Here is a 19,424-nt window from a genome sequence, read left to right as displayed (position 1 = left end):
CGAGAATTGGAATAACCCCCAAATATCTGTAGAGAGCCCTGTGCTATTTAGCATTTTATCAATTCCTTGGATGAAAGCAATATATGGCATGCTCATAAAATTCAATACAAAACTGGGAGAAATAGTGAATGTACTAGATCATTCCAAAATATCTTGGCTAGGCTGGATTTAATATGATAAAATTCAATAGGGATAAAGGTAAAGTCTTGCATTTGGGTGTAAAAAAATCAACTTCACAAGATTGGAAATATCTTTAGATACCTCTGTTCCTTCACGGGTTCTGAGAAACACCTAGGGGGGTTTGTGAAATGCAAGCATAATCTGAGGTAAGTATATTATGTGTCAGCCAAAAAAGCTAATGAAATCTTGGCATGCCTTTCTTTGAAAGGCATTGCCAACAGAGACAGAACCTAAAGGGATAGGGATAGGATGATCCTTTTGTACTTAGCTCTAGTCAGTTAATAGTCCAGATCTTATCTGGAATACCGTATTCAGTTCTGGGCACCAGAACAGTTTGACAAACACAGTATTAAAAGGAGAGTAGCCAGTATGATAGAGTCTTCAGTCTTTGTCACATATTTGAAGGAGAAAGGATTCTGTTGACCTTAGAGAACAAATGGAGAGGTAATGGATGGAAGCTGAAGAGAAACCAATTTATGATTGATGTCTGGGGAAACTTCCTAACAATTACAACTATCCAAAATGGGGCAGTTGTCTTGAGAGATGGTGGGTTCCTCTTCATTTGAAGTTCTTCAAGCTAAAATTGGATGACCAGTATATTTGGCCAGTATATTATAGTCATTATTTCTTTCACGTATGAGTTGGGCTAGATGGTCCCTCCAATTCTCAAATTTTTATTCCATGTCCAAAATAAAACTCATCAGATTTCTTCCCAAAGCTAGCATCTCTCCTCCAAACTTTCCTAATTCTGTTATGGGTATTACAATTCTTATAGTCACCCCCCAAAAAGCTAAAGGAACAGCTTTTAAACTTAGAAGCCATTCTTGACTCTTGAACCCATATCTAACCAATTGTCAAATTTGGTCCATTCTACTTTAACAAAATCTCTCACATCCATCCCTTCTCTACTCACAAGTCCTCATGACTTGTTGTCACGGGCTCTTTTAAGAACCTCTAACTGACCCCTCTGCTTCTAGTCTCTTCTCTTTTCAAGCCATGCTTCATATAGGTGTCAAATTGAGACTCTTAACACACAGATCTGACCATGCCATCCAACTCAAAAAAAATCCTGAATGATTCCCAAAGGATATGTCTAGAGTAAAATGTAAACTCTCAAATTTTCAATGCTTATTACATTCATTCATTGAAGCTTCAACAGAGTTTAGAATATTTAAATATTCAATTTAGACTACGAAGGAATCCCACCAAAGCATTCATAACAACCTACTGCCATCAGCTAGAACTCATTATCTATAAAATCTATCAACTAACTGGCTAGTTTTTGTGGAATAAGAATATTTCATAAGCATGACTTTAATTGTCAACAAATGAGTAAAACACATTTGAAAAGACCAATCAATGAGTGTTTTAAAATATTTACTATGGATAACACACTGGGATGAACACTAGGGATAGAAGAAAAAGTACTGTTCCTTTCTCAAAGGAGTTTAAGGTACACAACATATGAGCTAAATATTCAACATCCTCTCTTTGAACTCATTCTCCTAACTCCCACTTAGATTTCACATATTGAGTCCCCAGTGGATGATTGACTGCTCCCCCACACCAGAATTCTAGGGATGCCCCCAGGAATTGTGACTTTAGGTATATTGCTTGTGAACTCCCATTTAATATGTCTACAATATCAAACAGTGAGCATCAATTAGCTTTTACAAAGAGATCTTTATTGAAAAGGTATAGAAAGGATATATTTTATAAAAACAAAATGGGAGACACTCCATTTACACACAGAATTCCTGGGAAAAGTGAGCTTACACTTAAAGTACAAAGGCAGTAAGGTACATACATATGAAACAAATAGGGTAGTAGGAGAAGATGTTCTTCCTGACTTTTGATCCTTGGAGTTTTTGTTTTACTTCAAGAAATCCCCATCACTTTCACTTCAGAGAGAGTGCTCCATTGTTTGGTGAAACTGGCTCTTCATGAGGCTAGGTATCTTGGCTGACAGGTCAGTCAATTGCTTGACTGCCATACTGGTTTCTAGGGGAACTTGGTTGCCATTGCTATTGACTCCAGTGCTGTTTGCTTTCAAATTCAGTTTCTGAGAGGACCTCTTATTCAAGGATATAACCTAGTCAATTCCTTTTCCAAATACTCATTCACCCGAGCTCAGGAAAAAATAAACACCAAAGGGGCAAAACTAACAGAAGCCCTATGCTTTCATGGTCAGGTGTTGGCAAGGTGGGTCATAAGACAATCATTGTCCTTCCCCCATTCAGTGGCTCAAAACAGATCTTGCTTAATACCAGGAAGGAAAAGGATAAAGTAGCTAAAGGAGGGGCATAAAGTTCCTTTTGTATTGGAACTAAATTTTGGCTTCATGCCTCCTGAGTCATGGGTCTTACTGACTCTTTAAACAGCCAGAAAAATCACTCGATAAAACTAGCCTGGAAGTCACTCATGGCTAGGAGTAGGTACACTAAAACTCCATGTATTTGATTGGAATCAGAAAGGGGCACCCAGCAGGAAGAGCAAATCTGAGCATGCTCCAAGGACTGGACCCTCACTATCCAAAAATTATACAAGATAATTTGAGGAGAGAGAGCATAAATATCTAGGGGATAGAGGAAAGAGTTCTATTGTAAGCCAAAAACTGTTTTTTAAAGGAAATGAGGATTCTAAGAGACAGAGGTGAAAAGAAAACTATATCCATGGCAAGGGGGACCATAGGCTTGGAGGCAGGAGGGAGAAGTTGAGTTCAGGAAACAAAGTAACATAGAGTTGAGGGGGGAGGGCAGGGTTAGTAATTGTAAACAGCTGTGAAGGTGTATTGCAGGCATGTTGTGAAGAGACAGTGAAAATTCTCAAGCTAGAGAACGGTAAAGTCAAACCTGTTCTTTAAGAGCATTTTGGCAACCTCATGGAAAGAAGAAATTGAAGAGAAGAAAAACAAGAAGCAAAGAGAAAGAGCAATTAGAAAGTGATTACAATAGTTAAGATGAGAGATGATAACTAGGATAATGGGTGGGAATTGGAGGGAGGAAAGAAAAGTTGACAATGACTCCAAGATTTACATCAAGGATCACTAAAAGCATACAGAAACAGGAGAAGTTTTAGTGGTAGAACATGTCAGTATCCAAGATCATCCCCTCTTTTTTTTTTTTTTTAGACATCCTGTTTTTCAGTGCTAAAGCCCAGCAAATAAATTGTGCTCTGAGCTTGGCATAACAACAATCCTTTGCATTCTAGATGAACTTTGCTGCAACTAAATCACAGAATTGATGGTCCCTGTGCTTGGGCACACACCAGTAGGTACAAAAAAGAAGCCCGGCTATGAATGGACATTTTGTCACTAGACAACTTGCCTCACTGTTTAGTCCCACTGTTGCTGTTGTGCCAGACCATTACTATTGCCAAACTAAACTGTTTGATTCTTTGTCCAACCACAAATATATGTCAATATTTAGCCCCACTGCCTCAGGTGTCCTGAGAGGAGGTCCCAATATATGTGTCTAATTTCTTTGCCCCATTGGAATAAAAAAAGTTTTAGCTGTTAATGTTTGAGCTCTTTGGTATTTTTGGAGTTAAAGTGATTGCAAAACCTCTGTGGCTCTTTGGTCATTTGTTAACAGAGTTGACAAATATCACAAATCAAATGCCAAGTAAGAGGTTCCACAAGAATTCAGATGTGAGAGAATTAAACATTAAACACTTAGAATTAAACATTCTAAAATTAAAAGGATCCATACTTATGACTGGAATAGTCAGTGGAAATCCCTTTTCAATCAAGCAATAAACATTTAGTAACTACCTTCTATGTGCCAGGTATTATGCTAATTGCTAGGTATTCTATTGTTCATCCTTCAATCTCAAAGAGGACATAACATCAGGGAGGTGATGCTGTGACATGGAAGTGAATTGGATTGAAGTGAGGAAGAGCTGTGCAAAGTCACTTGCTTCACGTTCCCCTCCAGAGCCATCTGGTTCCAGTGGCCAGATATAGATCAAGATAACTAGAGATGGACTTGGGTACAGTGGAAGACCTTGGTCTTTTTAAGCTAAGGTCTTTAACAGGTCTTAGTTTGATTAGGCTTGCACCCATTCAATGATTCACGTTAGCTAGCAATTGAGGCAAGAAATGGTTACTACTAATGGAAAATTAGAAATGGAAACTACTAATGGAAAAGAAATGGAAACTACTCAAAAAAAAAAAAAAGTCAATAAATTCTATCCAACAGAAGAGACCCTTGCCATCTTTCAGGGTTTTCAGTCTAACAACAATAACAACAAAACAACACAATGTCATCATTATAGCTCACACTTATACAACTCTTTCAAGTTTGCAAAGCACTTAAGACAGTCCCTGTTCTCAAGGAGTTTACCATCTACTGGGGGAAACAGCATGCAAACAAATATATGCAAAGCAAGCTACACAAAAGATAAATATGAAATAAGTAAAGGAGAAAAAGTACAAAAATTAAGAACTGGGGAAGGCTTCCTGTAGAATATGGATTTTAGTTGACACTTAAAAGAAAGCCAGGGAAGCTGATAGTCAAATCAGAGAAGGGAGCAGCATTCCAAGTATTTGAGAAGCAACCATAAAGCTAGTTGCTAGATTAAAGAATACATATATCTCTCAGATATCTGGGTTGTTCCCACTTTGCCTAAACAGAATGACCTTTAACTCTATTAGTCAAATCAAGTCAGAAATGCAACATGGAGAAAAATGAGACATGGCAGGCCCAGGAGGTACCCTTCTTAAGAGTAGGTTGCAGGAAAAGACATCCATCAGAAGGAGAGGTAGAAGGATATTTCCAATGAGTGACTTCCAAGATAGCCTCAGGACAAGAACCAGGGCATGGGAAAGAAAGTTCCAGATTTCTATTTCCAAAGTAAATACATTAATGGGGATAAACTAGAAGCATTCCCAATAAGATCAGGGGTGAAACCACAAGGTTATCCATTATCACCACCACTATTCAATATTATACTAGAAATATTAGCTTTTACAATAAGAGAAGAAAAAGAAATTGAAGGAATTGGAAACAAAATTAACATTCTTTGCACATGATATGATATTATACTTAGTGAATCCTAGAGAATCAATTAAAAACTATTAGAAATAATGAACAACTTTAGCAAAGTTGCAGGATAAAAAATAAATGGAATCATTGGCATTTCTATGTTACCAACAAAGTCCAACAACAAGAGATAGAAAAGAGAACTCCCATTTAAAATAACCACAGATAATATAAACTATTTGGGAACCTATCTGCTAAGACAAAGCCAGGAACAATATGAACATAATTACAAAACACTTTTCACACAAATAAAGATCTAAACAATTGGAAGAATGTCAAGTGATCATAGGTAAGCTGAGCTAATATAATAAAAATGGCAATTATATCTAAATTAATCTATTTATTCAGTACCATATCAATTAAACTCCAAGAAATTATTTTATAGAACTAGAAAACAAAAAAAAAAAAATTCATCTGGAAGAAAAAAAGGTCAAGAATTTAAAGGGAATTAAAAAAAAAATGCAAAGGAAGGTGGCCTAACTGTACCAGACCTAAAACTATATTATAAAGTGGCAGTCATCAAAACCATATGGAACTGGCTAAGAAATACAGTAGTGGATCATTGAAATAGGCTAAATTCACAAGACATAATAGTCAATGATTATAATAATCTAGTGTTTGATAAACCCAAAGACTCCAGCTTCTGGAATAAGAACTCTCTATTTGACAAAAACTGCTGGGAAACTGAAAAATAGTATGGCAGAAACTAGGCACAGATTAACATCTCACACCCCATACCAAGATAAGGTTAAAATGGGTTCATGATGGAGGGGCAGCTCGGTGGCCCAGTAGACAGAGCACTACCCCTGAATTCAGGAGTATCTGAGTTCAGATCTGTCCTCAGATATTTAACACATCCTAGCTGTGTGACCCTGGGCAAATCACTTAACCCCAATTGCCTCAGCAAAAAAAAAAAAAAAAAAAAAAAAAAAGGTTCATGATTTAGACATAAAGAGTGATATTATAAGCAAGTTAGGAGAACAAAAAATAGTCTATCTCTCAGATCTGTGGAAAAGGAAGGAATTTATGGCCAAAGAAAAACTGGAGAACATTATGAAATGCAAAATGTATAACTTTGATTACATTAAATTTCAAGAAATTTTATACAAATAAAACTAATACAGCCAAAATTAGAAGGTAAGCAGAAAGCTAGGAAAAATGTTTACATATAATATTTCTGATAAAGGCCTCATTTTTTTAATTATAGCTTTTTATTTACAAGATATATGCATGGGTAATTTTTCAGCATTGACAATTGCAAAACCTTTTGCTCCAATTTTTCCCCTCCTTCCCCCCATCCCCTCCCCCAGATGGCAGATTGACCAATACATGTAAAATATGTTAAAGTATAAGTTAAATACAAGTATACATGTCCATACAGTTATACAGCTGTACAAAAAGAATTGGACTTTGAAATAGCGTACAATTAACCTGTGAAGGAAATCAACAATGCAGGCAGACAAAAATGGAGGGATTGAGAATTCTATGTAGTGGTTCATAGTCATCTCCCAGAGTTCTTTCACTGGGTATAGCTGGTTCAATTCATTACTGCTGTATTGGAACTAATTTGGTTCATCTCATTGCTGGAGATGGCCACGTCCATCAGAATTGATCATCATATAGTATTAAAGGCCTCATTTTTAAAATACATAGAGAATTGACTTAAATTTATGAGAATACAAGCCATTCTTCAACTGATAAATGGTCAAAGGATATGAACACACAATTTTCAGATGAAGAAAATAAAGCCATTTCTGTTCATATGAAAAAATCACTATTGATAAGAGCAAATTAAGACAACTCTGAGGTACCACTTCACATCTCTTAAATTGAATAAGATGACAGGAAAAGAGAATGATAAATGCTGGAGAGGATGTTGGAGAGGCACTAATATATTATTGGTAGAGTTGTAAATAGATCCAGCCATTCTGGAGCACAATATGGAACTATCACCAAAGGGCTATCAAGCTGTACATACCCTTTGATTCAGCAGTGTCTCTATTGAGATCATAAAAAGGGGAAAAGAACCCACATGTGAAAAAATGTTTGTAGCAGTCCTTTTTGTAGTAGCAAAGAAATGGAAACTGAGTGGACACTCATCAGTTGGAGAATGGCTGAATAAGTATATGAAGGTAAGGAAATATTATTGTTCTGTAAGAAACAATCAGCAAGATTATTTCAAAAAGATCTGAAGAGACTTGCATGAACTGATGTTAAGTTAAGTGAACAGAACCAAGAGAATATTGTATACACCAGCAACAAGATTATGTGATGATCAACTGATGGACTTGGCTCCTTTCAATAACGAAGGGATTCAAGGCAATTCCAATAGACTTGTGATAGAAAGGGCCATCCTCATCCAGAAAGAGAGATTTTTGGAGACTGAATATGGGTCAAAACATAGTATTTCATCTTTTGTTGTTGTTGTTTGTTTGCTTTTTTCTTGTGTTTTTTCTTTCCCCTTTTGATATGATTTTTCTTGTGCAACATGATAGATATGGAAATAAGTTTAGAAGAATTGAACATGTTTAACCTCTATTGGATGGATTACTGCCTATGAGAGTGGGTCAGGAGGAGAGAAGTAGAAAAAGTTGGAACAAGCTTTTGCAAAAGTGAATGTTAAAAGCAATCTTTGCATGTATTTGGTGAAATAAAAAGCATTTTAAAATAAATAAATAAATGTTTTAAAAAAAAGAAAACTAAGTAAATACATTTACAAAAAAATGTCTATAGGCCCAGTAGGGAACATAAAGATATTCATCTATTTGGAGAGCTTTCCTCTTTAGTTTTTACTACAGATTGTCAGCCTAGACCTGCAACTGTATGTGTGTATGTGTGTACACATGGGAATGTGTCAATGGGAATTGTGAGGAAACAAGCACTAGATGTGGAGAGATGCTCCTAGCTATGATCCTCAAAGTAATAAAAGTAATCCATCAGCCCAGTCAAAAGTATTAAGGATTCTCCATCAAAGGAAGCTTTTTATCTGATTAATTAGACATGATTTCACTTAAGAGACTGGTCAAATTTCACCTTCTGATTACTTAGTTTCCAAACAAGAAGTTCCTCAAAAAGGGAACTTGTAAACAGCATTCCCCAGTCATCTTATCCCTATCAGAATATATCAGATCAAAATACCTTCCTCTCTCTTAAGGTGTTATTTTTTATAAATTGATACATCTCATTTCAACACAGCAGACAAATTCTAAGTAAACAAACCACCTCCTGAGCAAAGCACTGGGACTCTGAGGACTCTCTGGGACTCTGAGATTTGAGAACTTGATACTGTCCAAATTTGCTAATTTCTAAGGTCCTTTCCAGTTCTAACTCAAGAATGTATACCTCCCACCAAATGCATGCTCTTGGAAAGCAACAGAGCATAAAACTGTGATTGGTACTGGCAGTCTGCTAAGTATAGGCATTGTACTTTAATCAATCATTTGCTAAAAAGAAAGGTTATAGATTTTAACTTTAATAAGTTGGTACAGACATGTCATTTGCATTTAGCCTGAGACTTGTAGCTATTTAATGTTTTTTTCATTTACAAAGTTGAAATACAGCATGGAGTGCATGGGGGGAAATGTAGAAAGAAAGGTAGAATCACAGTCAGTAAGATCTGAGTTCAAATTTACTTTTGACAAATCCTGGCTATGTAACCTTGGACAATTCCTTTACCTTCCCATAATTTCCCAAGAATATAAATAATAGGGAAAGGCAGATCTGTACTGATAAAGTCCTCCCAATGGAATCTTTCCTACACTCATGACATCATAGATCTCATTAAAAAATCACTATATAGTCTTTTCTAGTTTCTTCTCTGTATCATCTCATGCAAATATTCCCTTATTTTTTTTTTAATTTTTCACCTTTGTCTCTACTTACTACACAATAATATTTCTTAACAATCATATACCAAAAAAATTGTTCTTCTGTTTTCCTTTGTTTCTAATGTTCTGCTATAACAAATAAATCTGGTATGGCTATTTTTTATAGATGGTCTTTTCTTTCTGCCAGTAATCGATTGTTAGATTAAAATATCTGACAAATTTTGTAACTTGTCTTATATACTTCCAAGTTTTCCTCCAAAATGGTCAAACAGTTTAACAAGTCCTCTCCCCAAGGAATTAACATTCCTGTTTTCTCACAGCCCTTCCAACATAAAACTTTTCCTTCTTTGAGAATCTGAGAGTGACAAGCTCTTTTAGATTGAAATCAAGGGCCTCTCATATACAGATTCTCAGATTCCATTTCCCAGAATATAAAATTATTATGAATATTAGAATTCAAAATGGACTTTAGGGATAACCCAAGATAAGTAAGCATTAGACCCTTTTTACAAAAGTCTTTTAGGGCCTTAAAATAGGACATATGAGTGCATGAGATGCATTTCATCATGATGAAGTTCATCAGAATGTGTTTCAGTAAAACAGAAGTTCCTTGAAAATAGGGGCTATTTCTTTTCATTTGTTTATTTTCAGCACTAAGAAAAATGTCTTGTATGTGGAAGGTACAGGACCTAGAACTAGTGTCATGGCTTTGCCCCAGCTGGGACATTCAGAAAAGCTATACTCTCCTCTTCCTGCTTCTATTTCCTGAAGGTACACTTCCTTTCCTGTTAGAAAACTGGCTATCTGATTTAGTCATTTTCTTCTATTATCTTATCCCCTGCACTTCCTGGTCCAGCATCCCTTGCCACGTGGGATGCCCAAATGAACAGGGAATCAACAGGAGGATCAGTGGCATTCTTCTCCCTTTCCCTCACTCACCAAAATTTTGTTGTTCAATAGCAGGTTTCTTTTACAAAGTTATTGGAGTGGAGACACTGAAGCAAATAGGGTATCTTGTTTAGTTATTCAGCTAATAATGTCTGATCCTAGATTCGAACTCAGGAAGATAAATCTTCCTGAGTCAATGCACTCGGTGCACTATTGGCACCCCTAGCTTTTTCCTAAGATATCTCTTAATACCCTCTCCAAAAATGCATGTTTTTCTCCTACCCCTTGGAACACAGAACCAAGAAGAGAAATTTACCTATTATCTAATGCCCATTATAACTTTCATACCCTCTCTCCCTCTTTCAGTCCCTGCAACTCCTTTAAAGTTCCATCTATCTAGATTTTTATTGTTGTCTGTGAACCTTCTGGTTACTCTCTATACTTACTAATAAGTTTAGTAGTTGACTCCCAGAATTATCCTTCACCCCAATCCCTGCCCCCTTTGAACATCTTTGTCTCCCAGTTGTTTAGCCTCTCCAATTCGCATCACCTCTGTTTCCAGTCTTTCTAGACCACTCAAGATATAGTCAATTCCTTTAAAGACCTAACTCCAACCAAATTTATCCCAAGTGCCAGAGTTCCTTGTGTCACTGCTAAGTGCATGATCAATGCTCATTGAATTCATTGTATTGGGAAGTGAGCTATCTTTGGAGTCAGAAGGGACATGTTTAAAACCTTGCTCTGTGTCTGGTTGTGTGAGTTTTATCTTATGGTAGACTGCTAAATGTTTAACAACAAAATGAGGAAAAAATGTGTAGACACACTTTCAAATTTAATCTGTACTATTAACACTTCATCACTTTCTTAAATCTAGATTATCAATGAAATAATAACTCTAACTCTGATTTTGTGGCATTTTACATTTTTCCAAGATTTAAATTCTGACATTGAAAATTTAATAATAAGCTCTGGAGATCCAGCATGAGCTGTTTCCAACATACCCCTGCTCCTCCCACTTAATCTTATTAATTCTGTAAATTTCAATTCCATATCTCCAACTGTGTATTCAGTGTTCTGTTTCAATCCTATCATGTTCAAAACTATTCTTATCACTTCTTCCCTTAAATTGGCTCTCCTCCAAACTTCCTTATTATTTTTTTTTTTATAGCACCCATATCTCCATGGTCACCCAGGCTGGAAATCTCAGAACTCCTTTGACTCTTCCCTCTTCCTCATACCCAATATTCAGCAAATGAGTAAACAAACCTTGTTGACTCTTGCTCCATAACATCTCCCAAATCTATTTCTTTCACATGGCTACCACCTTTTTCAGGCCTTCATAGCTTCTGATTTGAATTATTGCAATAGTTCCTAACTGGTTGCAAGGAATTTTATTGAGTAAGACATCTTAAGTAAGTCTTGGCCATGATTCTGTCTAACTTTTTTGCTGAGAACATGAGAATATGCTTGTAGTTATCTGATGGAATGACAAGGAAGCACACAAGTCAGCCATCCTTCTGGTGCTTTAATGAATATTCTTTATTACAGGCCGGTATTTCTTCTGGAAATCTGGCCAGTTCCTGGAGTAAATATAATCCTCCTAAAGGAATGAACAAATATTCTCCTTGGTGGGCCTCTTGTAATGGAGCACCCTGGGAGGCTGCTATGTCTCCACTCACCTATCAAAAGAGAATACTTACTGTAGTGTCTTCTTTTCTCAGCTTATAAAACCCCCTTAGTGGAAAGGGACTTTGAGAATTCAGCCACAAGTATTTGTATATATACTTGTCTAGCAATGGCTCCCATTTGAGACTTTGAATAGCTGTGATCATGGATTTCCCCAGTCAAGGAATTCAGATGTTGGTGATTCTTCAGAGTAGTGATGATGTATGTTGTATGTTCTTTGTTATAGTGTCTATTATTATTGTGGCCTCTGTGTTTCTTAAATTGTGTATTACTTTTGTGCTGAGTTTCCTCTTCCCTTATGTCTTACTTAAATCAAAGTTCAGAGCAGCAATAAACTTGTACCCATTTTATAAATGAATAAACTGAAGTTCAGGAAGGCTACATGAGAGAATAGGTATGGTGGGGAAAATGATAAATTCTGCATCCAAGAGACCTGGTGTTTAGTCATAGCTCAGTTATTTACTGAGGATAAGACAATGAGCCTTTCTTTATCTATAAAATAGAAATAATCATCCTTCTACTATTTATCTCGAAGGGTATTTGTGAGAAAGGTACCTTTAAAACTAAAAAATTTTATAGCTACACACAGCTCATTATTTCAAAGTCCACTAAACAGACCACAAAAGGTTACAGAAAAACTCCCTCACTTCGTTTTACATGATCCTTAATATATTCAGTGCTCTGGGAAAAATGGACTAGACTACTTAGTGTGGCTGCTAATAACTGATTTCACACTTTCCTTTCTCCATATCTTTGTTCACATTATTTCCTATGTATGGATGACCATATTAGAACAGACTGGGAACTCAACTAAGTGGCACAATGGATAGAGCTTTGGACCTGGAGTAAGGAAGACCTGAGTTCAAGTGAAACCTCAGATGATTATCTAGACCAGGGGAAAACCACATAGCCACTATCTGCCTCAGTTTCTTCCTCTGTTAAATAGGGATAACGATAGCACCACCATCTCTAGGATTGTTGAAAAAATAAACAAAATGGTATATGTAAATGCTTTGTAAACTGCATTTTATAGATGAAGAAACTGAGACAGAGAGATCTTGTTACTCACTAGTTCTTCCTCTCCACTTATTGAAATCCTATACTATCCTTCAAGGCCCAGCCAAATTCTATCTCTAAGGTACTTCAGAGAAAGAGTCCTATGATCCTTCCAAGAGCCTTCTCTGACTTCCCCATACCATTTCTCCTCAGATCTCACATAATGCTTTGTAATTCATATAGACTTAATACTTATTATTTTATAGTATAACATATCTAGATTAATAAACTGTAAATTCCCTAAAGTCAGGGTTCAATTCTTAAACGTTCATATATTCAACAAAAGTGGTATAATTTTTGTTAATAACAATAGACATTTGTCTATTATTGTCTAATATGTCTATTAAAGGCAAAGTATTTACAAACTACAGTGTGGATTGAAAAGGATTAAAAAAAGAAAAAAAAAGCCATCGGTTTCTACAATCTACAGCTCACTGTTGACCTCTAAGAGGTATTTCCAGTAGAGTGATGACAGTAGAAACCACATTGAGAACAAGGGAATAAGAAAGTAGAAACTTCAGGTATAAGCAAAATTTCAAAGAAATTTGCCAAGAAAACAGGAGAGAAGAGATTAAATGTAACTAAATGGAGTAAAAGCATAAAGGGAAGATGTTTAGAGTAGTGAAAATGAGTTAATATGTAGGACTCATTGGAAAAAAAAAGCAGAAACTACATGAGAGAAAGAGGATAGACACTTGAGTGAAATCCTACAGAAGGGCAAGGGTTTGTGAATCAATAAATATTAAATAAGTACTTACTATATGCCAGATACTGTGGTAATTAGTGATGTATAGAAATGCAAAATACAGTCCCTGCTCTAATGGAGCTCATGATCCAATGTGACCTTTGGAATCTCTGTTATATTATTAACCAACTTCTCTTCATCTTAAAACTCATTCTTTCTCTTATATTCTTTCCACTTTCTTACACTCATGGAAACCTGGCTGTTCCTTTAAAACACTTTATTTTTGGTTATGTTCTCCAGTGCAGGACATATCTTCTAACATTTTCTTAGAAACATTGGATTTGCAGTTCCAATAGAGCAGTAATAAATTGAACCAGCTACACCCAGCGAAAGAACTCTGGGAGATGACTATGAACCATTACATAGAATTCTCAATCCCTGTATTTTTGTCCGCCTACATTTTTTATTTCCTTCACAGGTTAATTGTTCACTATTTCAAAGTCCAATTCTTTTTGTACAGCAAAATAACTGTTAGGACATGTATACTTATATTGTATTTAATTTATATTTTAACATATTTAACATGTATTGGTCAAGCTGCCATCTGGGGGAGGGGATGGGGGAAGGAAGGGAAAAACTGGAACAAAAGTTTTGGCAATTTTCAATGCTGTAAAATTACTCATGCATATAACCTGTAAATAAAAAGCTATAATTAAAAAAAAAAAAAAAAAAGAATAGTTCCTAAGAAAAGGGGGGAAAAAAGAAACATTGGATTTGGAGGATCATAGAATCTAGATTCAAAGCTGGAAAGAACCTCAGAGGTCATCTATTTTTAAAAGAAAAACTGTGCTTTCAGCACAAATCTGCAGGAGAAAAAAAAATTATTAACTAAATTATTCTATTCCTCTCTACTTAGAGAAAGAAAATTCAAAAGAATAAGAATTCACCTGGCCTTAAAAGACAAAATTCTATAATAACATAAAACAGTTATAATGTTCTGATAACAATTTTGATTTATCAACAACAATCACCTACCTACCTTTTGGCTGAATCTGAAGAATCATTTTCCTAAAACACATCCAATCCCTCTTTAATTCCTCCTTCTAAGGATTTTCCCTACAGTCTGGTCAAAAATAATCTGAAGAGATCATTCTATTAATTGAATTAATCAAAGACTTCTCTTATTCTGATCACTATTTTAATCAACTTCAAACCTCCTCTTTTAGAAACTGATTTGGCCTTTGATAAGAATTATATAAAAAAATTTCTGTGCCTTATTTCAAAATTGATAGTTAATGAATAAACATTTATTATGTGCCAGACTGTATGAAGGCGAGGGTTACAAAGAAAGACCAAAAAACAGTCCTGCTTTCAGATTCACAATTTAATGGGAGAGACAACATGCAAACAGTTATGTACAAAATATATAAAGAATAAATTAGATATGTACAACAGAGAGAAGGCTCTAGAGTTAAAATAAATGAGGAAAGGCTTCTCTTGAAAGGTAGAATTTTAGGCAGGACCTGAAGGAATTCAGGGAATGGAGATGAGGAGGGAGAGAATTTGAGATATGAGGGACTGCCAGTGAAAAAAAATGGTTCAAGTCACATCTTGAGGAAAAAAAGGAAAAGATCCCAGAGTGCTTACCTAAGGTTTAGGAGGTATAAGAGATAAGAAGATTGAAAAAGGGGGAGGTGATATGAGGTTTTGAAGGATTTTGAATACAAAACAGGAGATTTTCTATTTTTTAGAAATGATAGGAGCCACTGAAATTCATTGAGGAGGAGAGAGACATATTCTAACATTTATTTTTTGCTTTTACAAAGGAATATTTACTTCAAGTGTAAAATTATAAATATACAAACTTATTCCCTCTACACAGGGGAGGTATGTCACCCTACCCCCAACTACTTTACTCTTTGAAGAGAGGAAAAGGATTAGGATCATAGTTTAATTTGATTCCTATAGAGTACTGTTCTAGTTCCAAATACAAAACCTTTTAATCTTGAATTCCAGGATCTCTTGTTTCTCATGATTTCGTCACCAGCCTAGCTTGGGCGCCACCACCCACCTAGCTCCAAGATTACTGTGATTTAAACTCCTGGTCTCATGAGAATCATCTCTTGCACCTAAATGAGAAATGAAAATAAAATAAAACAGAAACAAACACTGATAGACCCATTTCTTGGAGTCTTTCAGATCTGCTATTTAAGATGATTTAGTTACATTAATGAAGGATTTACCAAAGTGGAAAGAAACTTGTGGCAGAAAGGCAATTATTGCTATAGTCTAGGCATAAAGTCTAATGGTATACAAAAATGTAAAGTAGTGCCAGACAAAAGAAGGGAGTATATATAGGAATATATCAAGTGGTATATATAAAACTTGACAATTGAATGAATACAGGGTGTAAGAGAGTTAGAAATTAAGAATGAAATTTTTGCTGTGAATTTGGAAAACTGAAAAGAAGGATGAGCCCTTGACAATAATGGGGAAATGAGAGAAAGGGTAGGATTTGGAAAGAAAGATAAGTTCAATTTTCAATATATTGAGATTAAGACAATTATGAGACATTCAATTTGATATGTTCAATAAGCAGTTGGAGATGTTAGACTAGAAGTTCTGGAGAGAGGTTTGAGCTAGAAAAGTACATTGGAGAATTATTAGCATAGAGACAATTATTGAATCCAAGACAGCTGATGTAATCACCAAGTGAAATAATGTGGCAGAACTAATGAATATCCACAAAAAGAAACTGAGAAAGTGGGATCAGATAAGTAGGAGGAAAACCAGGAGTAGTATCAGGAACACATAGAGAAAAGGAAGTCTCCAAGAGAAAAAGGGACACAGGCTGTCAAAGGCTGTGAGTTTCTCATTCAGATTAGACTTCAGACTAATACTATTTTGTAATATGTAATATGTAACCTAAAGAGGGAATGATGGTAGAGGCCTCCCATGCTCTCATTTTAGGCATCTGGGTGCTACAATGGATAAAGTGCTTCAGTGCTTCAGTTTTTCTCATCCATAAGATGGGAACTAATAATAGCACCTGCCTCATAGGATTGTTGTGAAGGTCAAAGGAGATAAAATGTAAAAAATGCTTTGCAAACTATAAAATAATATTATTATTTTACCAATGAGTAAAAAAAAAATTTTTACCTCATTATACCAATGAGGAAGTTAGCACAGAGAGGTTAAGTAATTTGTTCAGGATCCCATAGCTGGTAAATGTTTGAACGCAAGCCCTTCCTGATTGCAAGTCCATTTCCCTAACTGAGGCACCTCTGCCTCTCTGGGTGGGTGTATACCTCCTTCTGACTTTGCTGGTCTCCCTCTGTGGCCATCATTCAGCAACCCTTATCCAACCCTGGCTGCAGTGATCTCAAGATATTCCCAGCATCTGGGTCCCAACCTATATCTCCTCCCTAATCCTAGGACTAACAGTCCTAGGACAAGCCCCATTTGGTTAGAGTTTGGGTCCTGACAGACTCAGATTGAATATAAATAGCCACTATTTCTGCTTTGGCCAGAAACCCTTAGGGGCTTCCCCTCCTCAGAGTCACTCATTCATTTATTTAGATTTTTTTTTTAGACTGGAGAAAGAGGAGATTCTTTGCCTCAGTTGCTATCTAGCTTTAATCACAGAATGTGAGTTCAACCTCAGTCAAAGTGAGACCTGATAAAAACCTTAGCTTAGAAAGCCCAAGGTCTCCCAGGGCGTCCAGGGACAGCTCCAGTCCTCCTGATCTATACGGCCCCCAGAGGGTTCTGGTGGAGAAAGGGAGGCAGGGGACCTTGCCCGCCCTCCCTCACTGAAATCCAACTCACTTGCAAGTCATGGCATCCCTTTCCTGATATCAGGCCCTCTTCCAGAAGGAAGGACAAGCAACAGCAACAATCCTTGTGCTTATACCAGGGAATTTCAATAGGTGTGGTAATGTTTCCACATGTACCCTGGCTTCCCAGGACATCAACTTTTCTAACTCCTAATGCCTATAACTTCACTGCTCTTCATGTGAAAATGGTAGGGGTTTCTGTTTTGTTTTTTATTAAGTTTATTTATTTTTAACACACATTGCTTTATGAATCACGTTAGGAGAGCAAAATCAGAGTAAAAGGGAAAAACTATGGTAGAAATTAAAGAAAAAAAAAAACAGAAAAAAGAAGTGAACATAGCATGTGTTGATTTACATTCAGTTTCCTTACTTCTTTCTCTGGTTACAGATGGCATTTTCTGTTTAAAGTCTATTGGGATTGCTTTGGATCACTGACACTGAGAAGAACCGTCTTTCATAGGTGATCATCACACATTCTTGCTGTTATTGTGTACAATGTATTCCTGGTTCTGCTCATTTCACTCAGCATCAGTTCATGTAAATCTTTCCAGGCCTTTCTAAAATCAGCTTGTTCATCATTTCTTACAGAACAATAATATTCCATGACATTCATATAGCACAATTTATTCAGCCATTCTCCAATTGATGGGCATCCATTCAGTTTCCAGTTTCTGGCCACTACAAAGAGGGCTCCACAAACATTTGTGCACATACAGATCCCTTTCCCTTCTTTATGATCTCTTTGGGATATAATCCCAGTAGTAACACTGCTGGGTTAAAGGGATGCAGAGTTTGACAGCCCTTTGGGCACAATTCCAGATTGCTCTCCAGAATGGCTGGATGTGTTCACAATTCCAAAATGCCCTTCTTGAGTTTGCTTTCACCATCACCTTCTATTGTCATGTTCCAGAACTCTGAGATTCTTCTATGGGGCACAGCCTCCTACCCTTCCTTTCTCTTTAGCTCAGGTTTTCTAAACCTCTCTTTGTCTTTACGATCTCCTATCAATCCACATCTCCCTCCTCTCTCAGACCTTGCCTGTCCTTACTCGCCTCACTTCAGTCAGCTTGACCTAATAATCAAATCAACAATATTCTGTTTTTTCTTCTTGGAATTTCCTGTCTTATTGCCACTCCTCTCTTTTTAGACCCCATCTCTGCATTACCCTCACCTTTCTGCCTTCTCTATTTTCTTGAATATTATTGTACTATACATAAAGATAGAGCAAGGTCAATTTTTGTAGGTGACCTATAAAATTTCCATCTGTGTGAGTAGAACCAAGAGAACATTGTACACAGCAACAACAAGCTTATACGATGATCATTTCTGATGGACATGGCTCTTTTCAACACTGAGGTGATTCAGGCCAGTTCCAATGGTCTTGTGATGGAGAGAGCCATCTGCATCCAGAGGGAAGTCTGTGGGATTTAGCATGGATCACAACATAGTTTTTTCACCTTTTTTTGTTATGGTTTGCTTGCTTTTTGTTTTTGTTCTCATTTTTTCCCCTTTTTGATCTGATTTCTCTTGTGCTGCATGATAAATGTGGAAATATATATGGAAGAATTGTGTATGTTTAACATATATTTGATTACTTGCTGTCTTGGGGGAATGGGGAAAGGGAGGGAGAAAAATTTGTAATGCAAGGTTTTACAAGGGTGAATGTTGAAAACTCTCTTTGCATATATTTTGAAAATAAAAAGATACAAAAAATTTCCATTTGTAGTTTTCTGATCTATGTCAAAAGAGAATCTGTGAGTAACTGACCAGTTTTTTACTATAAACCCAAGAAATTTATCCCTATATAAGGCTTTTATAGGGTGTCAAAAGGTAGGGAAAGTCTCTTCCAAAGTCTCTATACAGCTACCAGCCTTTCTAGTATGAAAATGGAGTGGTTAGTGATTTTACTAATCATATTGATTTGTTGGAGCTCCTTACTATCCAGAAGAGGCCAGAGTGACCTGGGAATCAGAACCCAAAAAAAAGATAAAACCAAGCATTCCTTTTTTTTGGGGGATGGTAAATTTATTTATTTTTAATACACATTACTTTATGAATCATGGGAAAGATTTTTTAAAAAACAGAAAAAAGAAGTAAACAAACACAGCATGTGTTGATCTACATTCAGTCTCCATAGTTCTCTCTCTGGATGCAGATGGCATTTTCTGTCCAAAGTCTATTGTGATTGTTTTGGATCACTGAACCGCTGAGAAGAACCAAGCCT

The sequence above is a fragment of the Sarcophilus harrisii genome, chromosome 2 (assembly GCF_902635505.1).
Source record: "Sarcophilus harrisii chromosome 2, mSarHar1.11, whole genome shotgun sequence".
NCBI lineage: Eukaryota > Metazoa > Chordata > Mammalia > Dasyuromorphia > Dasyuridae > Sarcophilus > Sarcophilus harrisii.
Note: the sequence above shows the minus strand (reverse complement) of the source record.